Source organism: Cebus imitator, unplaced genomic scaffold (genome assembly GCF_001604975.1).
Source record: "Cebus imitator isolate Cc_AM_T3 unplaced genomic scaffold, Cebus_imitator-1.0 Scaffold3, whole genome shotgun sequence".
NCBI classification, from domain to species: domain Eukaryota; kingdom Metazoa; phylum Chordata; class Mammalia; order Primates; family Cebidae; genus Cebus; species Cebus imitator.
The window spans coordinates 6754150-6766045 of record NW_016107318.1 but is presented as its reverse complement, the minus strand read 5'-3'; the positions used below and the strand labels follow the sequence as shown (position 1 = coordinate 6766045).

Sequence of the window (11896 nt, the reverse complement as noted above, 5' to 3'; positions counted from 1 at the left end):
TATATATATATATATATACACATATATATATACATACAACAATGTAATCATGTTTTATATTATTACAAAGAATCAAAAACTGTCTGTTCTTTATCTTGTATACTCTAAAGTAACACATTTTTATGTTTGGTTATATTTTTATAACCATAAATAAAAATTTTGACATGTCAGAATGCAACTGGTGGGGTCAAAATAGCCAATATCTAAAATGGCACACTGCATATTAGGCTAATATATTTGTTCTTGTGGTTTGATATTTATGTACTATATATTAGATAAAATATAATAAATGAAAAAAGTAATATTAAGTCATTAGTATTGTTCTTTGAGCATTTTAAATAGCAGCTGGTTATTTATTTGCTCACTTCACTACTTGATTTTGAAAATAGGAACCGTAATTATAAACATATTCATCTGATTATATTGTGGAGAATAGACCAGAATAGGTCAAGAGCTAAAGATAAAAATGAGTTAGGAGGTTATGGTAGGTATCTGACTGAGAAAGAACAGTGGTTTGAATGAAGCAATTTACTGGAGATGGTGAGAGGTGACACCCTTATTAGAGAAAGGAAGATAGAAACAAGAGCAGATTTGGTGGGATATAAAGTTGAATAAATAAGTCCAGGGCAAGAAAGAACAATCAGGGCTAGAGATGTAAATCTAGGACTTAACAGCACATTCATGTTATTTAAAACTATGGTATCAGATAAAATTAATTAGGAAAGTCAGAGAAAATGCATCCTGGGCACTCTCCAACACCCAGACTTTTTAAGTGTGAGCAATTGTGCAAAGGAGGAGAGATCAGAGACAGGAGGAAATCCTGGAAATTGTGATATCATGGAAGCAGAAGAAAATGTTTAAAAAATAAGAGTGGCTGACCATGCTAAATGCTGCTGAGAGACGGTAGGGCAAAGAAGAGAATTCTGTAATGGAAGAGAAAGATACAGGTCTATGGAAATGATAAGAAACTGTTTCATGAATTAATGCAGATACAATTCCAGTTGGAGTGGGTTTATGAGAGAATGGGAGAAAAGCGGAGTTAGTGCCAACAAACAGTTCTTTTGAGTTTTAGCATGATGAGAGGGTTAATTGAACATTTTTTAAAAATAAGTTTCACACAGCTGTATTAAGGCACATTTCATTTAAGCAAGAGAGAGAGGGGATAATTGCAAGAGCACAGTCTTTGAAGAGGCAGCGCTGATAGAGGTACTATGAGCCTTGGAAAGGATGAGGACAACCCTTCCGTGTAACAGAAGAGGAGGTGGAGCACATGGGAACAAGCCACTGGCTTTTCTGGGCCTCAGCTTCTTTGGCATAGAAGGCTGTTGAAGAATGTTTCCTATGGGTTAGCCTCAATAATACTCCAATTCTCCCCAGCTTACCCACATTGTTAGCACAGTTAAGCTTTCTTTAACACCAGGCTCTTAAAAAGAAGTATAAATGTGAAGTGAATGAACCAAAAAGAAAAGACAAAAATGGCATCATCCACCCAATCGAAATGCCAGGCCTGTTTACCCACTCACCCCTGATTACGGAGTTCACCTCAGATCTCAGGATCTGAGAGTGTTTCCCTCTGCTAAGATGTACTTTTAGTGGCTGCAAAACTAACAGTTCCTCCTGGGGCATGACTCAGCAGAGTTATCCCATTACTGCCTTCTCTGGGAGAATGGAAGTGGCATAGTACAATATCCTATGTTGAACTTTTTCTCTTTCTTTTACTTCTGTCCATCCAAGCAGAAGCAGCATTCAGTGGTACTTCTCTCCTTAGGCTACTTTATATCAGAAGTGGAGTGTTTTTTCCTCATTGGCTCATTTATCTCAAAAACCTTGTCAGAAAGATAAGGATTTTATTTTAGGCCTAATTACTTTATTCTAAGTGAGAAGACGAGGTATATGAATAAAAACATAATTCAGATCATACTGAGCAAAAAAACATTATATTGATCCGTGATACATTTTGAAGCAGAATAATTCAGATTTCCGAAGGCACTTGACTTCTACTCTGTTTTAGAGTAAGAAAATAAATCTGCTGACGCATTTTTTACCTTTTTATATCAATCCCTAAGATTAGAAAATTACAAATGGACATTTACAAAACAACCTCTACAAAAGATTACATTACCTACCTTTCTACCTTACATGATCATATATGATTAAATAACAACATCTATATGAAGGAATTTTGAAACTGTAAAATGCTATCTGAGAACAAACAGCAGCATCCAAGTAGGTAAAATTAAAATATATGAGAGTCAATAAATGGGTTTTGAGAACAGAGGCAGGGAAGTACATGTAGGATATTTTCTTACGTTTATTTATTGAATCGACAAACAATAATTGTGTATCTTTATGGGGTACAGTGTGATGTCTTGCTCTATGTATACATTGTAGAAAGATTAAGTTAAGCTGATTGACATATCCATCACCTCGCTATGGTGATCACAGTTTATAATAATGTATTGCATACTTTAAAATCACTCATAGACTTAACATTCTCATCACATATATAATAATATTTTTAATTGAGGGTTGGGGATCAAAGTAATGTTGGAAGTCACAAAATAAAAGTACTTATTTGTATATCTCAGGGGCAATGAGATTGCACAAAGGAAGAGAAATTCTTGAAGCCAGTGCTGCTGAAATGTTTATGTGCACATGAATCACCTGAGAATCTTCTGAAGGTACAGATTCTGATTCAGTAAGTCTGGGGTGGGACTTGAGATGCTGCATTTCTAACTCCCAGGTCCTACTCACGCTGCTGGTCTACGGACCACACTTTGAGTAGCAAGGCTCAACTCTATGGGGCTAAGGAGAGAGCTGGCTATCAGAAAAAGAAGACTGAATAATACACTCAGGGTGTCATGAAAGCTGGAGAGTGAAGGTCTTTATTGGAAAGAGATTTGAACAAGACTCACATATGTCAAAGTCACAAACTGGGCTGAAAGGAGGGAAAGAAGACAAGATGTGTGGGGTGAGCTGGGGTAACAAAACATCAGTAGCTGCATGATGTTTTTCCTGGGAAATTCATTTACAACTCCAAAAAGAGGGAACTCTTTCAGGAAAGAGAAACCAGACAGTTGAAAGAAGGATCCAAAAGAGCTTCAGTCAGCAATTATTCTTTATCAACCAAATATTTAGGTATTCCTAGATTTTAAAAGAATCCCATATGTCTCAATAGACAGACTGTCATGAAAGATTCTTAGCACTTAATACTCAGACTATAACTTACCAAAGTCCTCTTCCTCAGAGGGGGTGTCTGCTGGTTCTTCTAGGAAAAAGCAGAAAAGGCAAAAAAACATTTGTAGGGATTGATGACTCTGAGGCTCTATACACATCTCTCCCTAACCTAAAAAAATCTTAGTCTTTAGAGCAACACACAGAATAACATAAGGGCAGTTGGACTGGTTGAATTAATTCTTTATACACAAAGCCACCAATAATGAGCATTTATTCTTAAGAAGTTACCAAAAAACATAATAATTCATAAAGGTGCTGGAGTTAAGAGATTTGGGGATGTTAAAATAAAGCTGTTAATTCTTCCATTTGCATCTGTGACTTGTACAATGTAGGTGATATGTACAGACTTGAAAAATTCATTACCAAGAAAAGAGGCATTATGTTTACTTTCACTTTCTGTACCTGCTTAAACTTCAGAAGACACATTAGTTATGAAAAACTTAATATGCATTAAATACCCTTTATTACATGCAGAATAGTCAGTGTAGACTAGGGAAAAGAGAGATATTTTGAATCCAGCAGTCCCACTGTAATCACATTACGTGTGGCCTTTAGCTTTAACAGAAGCTCCCTTGTGATAACTATGAATGACTCTATTCAATTTGGAAGGTACAAGTTATGGTAATTTTGGGGAGTGGGGAGGTGGCACGTGCCGTAATGAACAATGACGGCATCCTAATGCTTCAAGTGTCACATACGTTAAACAAAAACACTAACACTTTCTATGAACACCCCTTTCTCTCCCCATTCTCTGGTGCTTTATCAGACTTGCCAACTCATTAATTAGAGCTATTGAAAAGAATTCCCTCTATAGACCTCATGGGCAGAAATTACAATGCTTGGTCTCCCCACTGATTTCTCACCAATTGGACTAACAGTAGTAAATCATTGAGAATCAGAGTTGGGATAAAGATTCCAGGGAAAAGGAACATTTGTAAATTGTGTTCCCTTGGGAAAAATAATAATGATAATTAAAATAGCAACCAACTTTTGAATACTTACTATGCACCAGATGCCATGTTTCATTTATGCTATCTCTCATTTAATATTCACCACAAGCCTTGCAGTAGTTACAATAATCAGTTCTTTTCTAAAAATGAGAAGCCAAGATTCCCAGAGGCAAGGTGAACTTTTGGGTCTAAACTTTGTTTAAAGTCACACTGCTAGTAAGTGGGGAACCTGGAATTCAAACTTAGGTCTGTGTGCCCCAGAGTCCAATTATAATCAATACAACTACTAGCCTTCAGTAATATCAAATGTATCAGAAAAATAAAGATTATTCACAATGTTTGTAATGTTATTTACATTCCAAATGTTAATTGGAGGTGTGGATATTCCCCACCAACAAACACATACCTTTAAAACTAGCAATGGTGGCCCACGTTCATTAGGACTGTAAGCATTATTAGGGACATATAGGTTTCAGACTTACCACTTGAAAAGCTAAATGAAGTGCCTAAAATATCATAAAATGGACATCTCTCATTGATTTTGTTAAAATAGTGTGTATGAGCAAGTATTGGTGCCTGAGAGGTATAATAAGATGTCAAGATCCAATACAGATGACTTTATTCCTGGTCCTGGGCCCTAAATGACTGAATTTGCCTTTAATGTCCCAAATACATTAAAAAACAACAACAACAAAATTCGAGGTCCATGGTTATCTTAAAAGGTTATATGTCATAGCACATTTTTTATATCATACACTTCTAATAAAATTTTAGCTTATATAATAACAGTGGTCAGCCTCTGCCTCCATCCCTCTACTCCAATTTTCTCCAGCTTTCTCTGCTATATATACTAGTAAATGCCACCTGCAGACCCAGTCCCACTTGGAACCAGTGCTGGGCATGGCGGGAAGCATATCAGTAATCTCAGTCTCTGCCAATGAGAGGAGAAGGGAACTGGGAGTTACTATAATGTAGGTGCTTCACAGATGTAGTTAAATCCTCATGACAACTGTACACTGTGTCATATACCCCATGTTACAGATATGAAAACTGAAACTAAGATGGTGAAAATATTTGACCAAGGTTGTATCTTGTCATTGGTTAAGGAACAAACAAAGCAAAGAAAGAAAGCAGGATCTAGGTGGTCTTCATCTCCCAGGCTAAATTCCACACAGTATAGTTGTGACTCCTCTTTCTCAATTTTGCATAATGAGTCAAAAAAAGCAAAGTTCATATTTTGGTGTGATCAGTTTACAAGATGGTTGAATCTGCTTTCTGTATCAGCTTATGTTTTTTTCAAAAGTTGTTTGGGAGAACATTCGTATCTTATGCAGGCTGCCTTGTGGTGTCTGCATAAGATACCAAAGCCATGCTATTTTGACCCCGACAACAGCTGGGAAGACTGAAATCTAATGTGGACATGGACCCTGCCTGCTTATATCGAGTATAGTAAATTTAGAATGAAGTTTCAGACTAAGAGCCAAAAGACTTAAACTTTCCAGTTTTATTGCTGGGCCTTTTACTATACTTTATTCCCTTTTGTCTTTCTTGCTTGGAAGGTCTGTTCAGGGGAATGAGGACTGGTAGGAGATGGTGGTGGAGGAGGGGGTAACAATGAGTGGAACTCATTGATGTGAGAGTCATGTTCCTATTGTGTCAGCCTGAGATCCTATTAAAAAGAAGCAAGACTCTAGACCCATAATCAAGCATAGCATCCCTAATGATGGATCAACTAGATGTTTCTCCTGATTGAGGCAATAGAGTTTATATGGCATACCTAGCTAGGATGTATTCTGGCTGAAAATATTCAATAGAAGCCACCACCAATTATTTAGATTTAATCTAACCTACACATAGGCAATAAAGAAGATAAATAAACTAAATGACATCACTGAAAAGGAACTAAACAAATCCAGAAAGTGAGATATTCTGCAGGGCAGCAGGTCAGTATCAGAGGAAAAAGGGAATGTGCGAATCAAAAGAGACTTCAGGGGCATAACCACTAGATGCAAGGTCTGGGCCTGGATTAGATCCTGATTTGGGTGGAATGCTGTAAAGACAGTGAAAGAAGACAATTGGGGCAATCTGAATATAGAATGAATATTAGCTAATTTTAACATTTATTATATTGGAAAGATGGAAACTCTTAACAGAAAAAAAGCTAACAAAAAGCACACAATACAAAATCTCATTATTGTACAAAAATTGTATATCTGGAAGGAAATATAATAAGATTATATCAGTGGTGATTAAAATATGTTGCTTCATTTTGTTAAATTTAACTTCAATGTTTTGACTTTCTGTAATGCATGTAAAATTGCTTTTATAAGCAATCTACAGATCATTTTACAAAAAAGATACCTGCAGTCATGTTTATTGCAGAACTCTTCATAATACAAAAGTTATTGAATCAACCTAAGTGTTCAACAACAGTAGGATAAAGAAAATGTGGTACACATACCACATGGAATACGATGCAGCTGTTAAAAAGAATGAAATCATGTCCTTTGCAGCAACATGGGTGAAGCCAGGGGCCATTTTCCAAAGTGAATCAGCACAGAAACAGAAAATTAAGCACCGCATTTTCTCACTTACAAGTGGGAGCTAAACAAAGTGAACATATGGACATAAAGGTGAAAACAATAGACACTGAGGACTCTAAGAAAGGAGAGGAAAGGATATGGATACAAGGGTTGAAAAACAACATATTAGGTACTATGTTCACTATCTGGATGATGGGTTCCATAGAAGTCCGAACCCCAGTGTTAAGCAATATACTCACATAACAAACCTGCATATGTACCCCTGAATCTGTAATTTTATAAAACCTGCTCTTATAGTAATAAAAATTATTTTAATTAAAAATAATTGTTTTTAAATGGAAGTGTATGGGTCCTTCTAACAAAGCCCATTTTTTAATACCCAGAATACATAACTAGTAGGTAGAATTTTCAAGAATCAAACCCAGAGATGGTACGTTTTTAAGAATGACTTTAACTTTTATTCACTCTTTGGGTTTCAGGTGCCAAGGATGAGTCCCTGCACTCATTTAACATTTGAATTGCTCTAGCATTCTTGTCACTGTCAGCAGCTTGCTCTCACCCTCTGTGTTGGATTCATCAGAGTGAGAATCTGGGCTTTTGCCTGAGTTGCTTTGCCCAGGGCTCCATTCCCCTTTCCTGAGCCCACCTGCTTGGCTTTGGCCTGAGGTCCTACCTCACTTCTGCCAACCCTGAAGACTGAATCCCACTCTTAGAACTCCAACTCTGTAAATATAGTTAAGTCTCTATATTTACAGACTTAACTATGTCTGTAAATATAGAGAAAGCTCAGAGCCATGATGCTGCCATTTATCTGAATTTCCAGCATCTTTTCATGGCAAGGACTGCCACTTCTATGCCCTGCCTGCCAAGTTGGATTCTTTGTGATCGCTGCTGTCTGTCCAAACTATGCCTGATCTTGGCATGCCTTTTATACTGCAATGGACAAGGCAACTGCTCTTGTAAGGTGAGCCTCTGAAGCTGGCTTCATTTCCTAATCTGTTCTGGCTTCCACCTTCATTCTACTCACTGGCTTTTGCTATAGAGCCCTGAAGTCTGGAAGTCCAAGAGAGAGCTGATGTCAAGTCTGCAACATCTGAGAAAGAGGCTGGTTATAAACTCACTACTTAGGGCAAGAAATGGAACCAGGGTAAGAGTACAACCATGTCCAGAGGCTTATTATTTCCTTCCTTTAATTTATTCCCTCATTTAGGAAACATTTACTGACCTGTAACTGGATATCAAATACTATGCTGGGCACTGGGACTACATAGGTGAACAAGAGAATCTCCATCCTCATCGAGTTGTTTATAATGCATCAGGATGCTAGGTCTTAAGCAAATAAACATATCAATCATTATTTGCTTGCAAATGTTACATGATAGGTGCTGTGAAGAATAAGTACAAGGTGTGAAGACAGCATTTAATCCGGAATTTAAAGGATGAGTAAGAGCTCACAAGATGATTGGCAGCCTCAGCAAAGGGCAAGCATGTGCAAAGATCCTATGGTGGGAAGGAGCTTGGCAGCTATGAGGAACTGAAACAAGGGCAACGTGTGGCTGGAGGACACTGGGCGAGGGGCTGAGTGGTGTGAGCTGGGGCTAGAGAAGTGGGATGGGGAGGACAATGGACACATTTGATTGCCATATAGAAGGTCTCAGCTGCTCTCCAACTAGATAGATACCCTTCTAAACATATATACTGCAGCACTGAGGTTTGAAGTGGACATGAGGTTGCTGAGTATCAACTGTACCCTTCTGTGTTCTAAAAAAAAAAAAAAAAAAAAAAAAAAAAAAAAAAGTTGCTACTGAGTCCAAAAAGTAACAGTAGTCTGAGCATCATGACTGGGCACTGGAAACAAAACAAAACTCATTATCCCGTGCATCAGTAACCAGTTTTGCAATTCTAGCAGAAAAAACTGCAAGAAAAATGTAGTGGAGTTAGAGATGGCCCAGAGAAAAGCAACAGAAAGAGCCAAAAAATGTGATCCACACATGAAGCACCTGATGCAGAGAGAAGAAAGATGATAGTTAAGATGGTCAAAATCTACAAAATCATAAATCTATAGAATGGTTACAGGGTAGGGGAAGTTGAACACAACATTTTGGTAATTAGATATAGTGTGTGTGTTTTGAAATGTAAAGGCTTTGAAAACTCATAGCCTGAAAAAAATACATTTTGGACAGATAAGATAATGTTCTGTTTTCTGTATAGCCACAGGGGAGTCCAAGACACCTGGCCCAATACTGCCTCTCACTCCCTAGGTTTTGGGGCAAAGAAGGATACTGAGTCTGTCTCCTCCTCTGTAAAATGGTATGTAGGTCTTTCACAGGGTTGTTGTAAGAAATAGAGGACATTTGAAATGTTCACTACAGGAGGTGGCTGGCAAGATGGCTGAATAGGAATAGCTCCAGTCTGCAGCACACAGTGAGATCAATGCAGAAGGCAGGCGATTTCTGCATTTCCAACTGAGGTAACCAGCCCATCTTATTGGGACCGGTTAGAAGTGGGTGCAGCCCATAGAGGGTGAGCCAAAGCAGGGTGAGGCGTTGCGTCATCCAGGAAGCAAAGGGGGTTGGGGAACTCCCTCCCCTCAACATGTAAGCCGTGAGGGACTGTGCCGTGAGGAACTGTGCATTGTGGCCCAGATACTATGATTTTACCACAGTCTTTGCAACCCAGAAACCAGGAGATTCCTTCAGGTGCCTATACCAGCAGGGCCCTAGGCTTCAAGCACAAAACTTGGTGGCTGTTTGGGCAGACATCAAGCTACCTGCAAGAGTTTTTTTTGTCATACCCCAGTGGCACCTGGAACACCAGCGAGACAGAACTGTTCACTCCCCTGGAAAGAGGGCTGAAGCCAGGGAGCCAAGTGGTCTAGCTCAGCATATCCCACCCCCACAGAGTCCAGTAAGCTAAGATACACTGGCTTGAAATTCTCCCTGCCAGCACGGCAGTGTGAAGTTGAACTGGGATGGTCTACGTTGGTTGGGGGAGGGGCATCTGCCATTACTGAGCCTTGAGTAGGCAGTTTTCCCCTCACAATGTAAACAAAGCCACTGGGAAGTTTGAATTAAGTGGAGCCTACCACAGTTCAGCAAAGCCACTGTAGCCAGACTGCCTTAAGTGCAGCCTACCAAAGTTCAGAAAAGCCACTGTAGCCAGACTGCTTCTCTCTAGATTCCTCCTTTCTAGAGTGGTAGCAGCCCCAGTCAGGGGCATATAGATTAAACTCTTATGTCCCTGGGACAGAGCACATGGGGAAAAGGGTGGCTGTGGGCTCAGCTTCAGCAGACTTAAATGTTCCTGCCTGCCAGCTCTGAAGAGAGCAGTGGATCTCCCAGCACAGTGCCCAGGCTCTGCTAAGGGACAGACTCTGCCTCCTCAAGTGGGTCCCTGATCATTGTGCCTCCTGACTGGGAGATACCTCACAGCAGGGGTTGATAGACACCTCGTACAGGAGAGCTCCAGCTGGCAACTGGGGAGTTCTCTTCTGTGATGAAGCTTCCAAAGGAAGTAACAGGCAGACATCTTTGCTGTTTTATAGCCTCCGCTGGTGATAACCAGGCAAACAGGGTCTAGAGTGGACCTTCAGCAGACCTGCAGCAGAGAAGCCTGGCTGTTAGAAGAAAAACTAACACACAGAAAGGAAGAGCATCAACATCAACAAAAAGATGTCCACATGAAAACCCCATATGAAGATCACCAACATCAAAGACCAAAGATAGATAAATCCCAGAAGATGATGAAAAACCAATGCAAAAATGCTGAAAATTCCAAAAACCAGAACGCCTCTTCTCCTGCAAAGGATCACAACTCTTTGCCAGCAAGGGAACAAAACTAGATGGAGAATGAGTTTGACAAACTGACAGAAGTAGGCTTTAAAAGGTAATTAATAAAAAACTCCTATGAGCTGAAGGAGCATGTTCTAACCCAATGCAAAGAAGCTAAGAACCTTGAAAAAAGATTAGAGGAATTGATAACTAGAATAACCAGCTTAGAGAAGAATATAAGTGACCCAATGGAGCTAAAAAACCAGCATGAGAACTTTGTGAAGCATACACAAGTATCAATAGCCAAATTGATCAAATGGAAGAAAGGATATCAGAGAGTGAAGATCAACTTAATAAAGCATGAAGATAAGATTAGAAAAAATAAACAAAAAGGAACAAACAAAGCCTCCAAGAAATATGAGACTATGTGAAAAGTCCAAACCTATGTTTAATTGGTATATCTGAAAGTGACAGGGGGATTGGAACCAAGTTGGAAAACACTCTTCAGGGTATTATCCAGGAGAACTTCCCCAACCTAGCAAGATAGGCCAACATTCAAATTCAGGAAATACAAAGAACACCACTAAGACACTCCTCGAGATGAGCAACACCAAGACACATAATTGTCACATTCAGCAAGGTTGAAATGAAGGAAAAAATGTTAAGGGCAGCCAAAGAGAAAGGTCGGGTTGTGCACAAAGGGTAGCCCATCAGACTAACAGCAGATCTCTCGACAGAAACTCTATAAGCCAGAAGAGATGGGAGCCAATATTCAACATTCTTAAAGAAAATAATTTTCAACCTAGAATTTCATATCCAGGAACACTAAGCTCTATAAGCAAAGGAGAAATAAAATCTTTTACAGAAGAGCAAATGCTGAGGGATTTTTGTCACCACCAGGCCTGCCTTACAAGAGTTCCCGAAGGAAGCACTAAATACGGAAAGGAAAAACCTGTTCCAGCCATGGCAAAAACATACCAAATTGTAAAGACCATTGACAATATGAAGAAACTGCATCAACTAACAGGCAAAATAACCAGTTAGCATCATAATGACAGAATCAAATTTACACAAAACAAAATTAACCTTAAATGTAAATGGGCTAAATGCCCCAATTAAATGAGACAGACTGGCAAATTCGATAAAGAGCCAAGACTCATCAGTGTGTTGTATTCAGGAGACACACCTCATGTGCAAAGACACACATAGGCTCAAAATAAAGGGATGGAGGAAGATTTATCAGGAAAATTGAAAGCAAAAAAACACAGGGTTTGCAATCCTAGTCTCTGATAAAACAGACTTTAAACCAACAAAGACCAAAAGAGACAAAGGAGATTATGTACTGGTAAAGGGATCAATGCAACAAGAGGAGCTAACTATCTTAAATACATATGCA

General features: G+C 39.0%; 1 protein-coding gene across 4 annotated transcripts in view; it reads right to left on the bottom strand.

The window, feature by feature from the left end:
• The window catches only part of SLC44A5 (solute carrier family 44 member 5), a 418726-nt gene that overhangs the window by 206721 nt on the left and 200109 nt on the right, over positions 1 to 11896 (bottom strand). Inside the window, exon 1 of one of the 4 annotated variants that reach the window (XM_017531572.2) lies at positions 3230 to 3264. The exons of 2 other annotated variants lie outside the window; for them this stretch is intronic. The gene's annotated coding sequence lies outside the window, so the exon portion shown is untranslated. Of the gene's footprint in view, positions 1 to 3229; positions 3265 to 11896 lie in introns of those variants that run through there. One more of the 4 variants, XM_017531583.2, reaches the window with a different exon arrangement.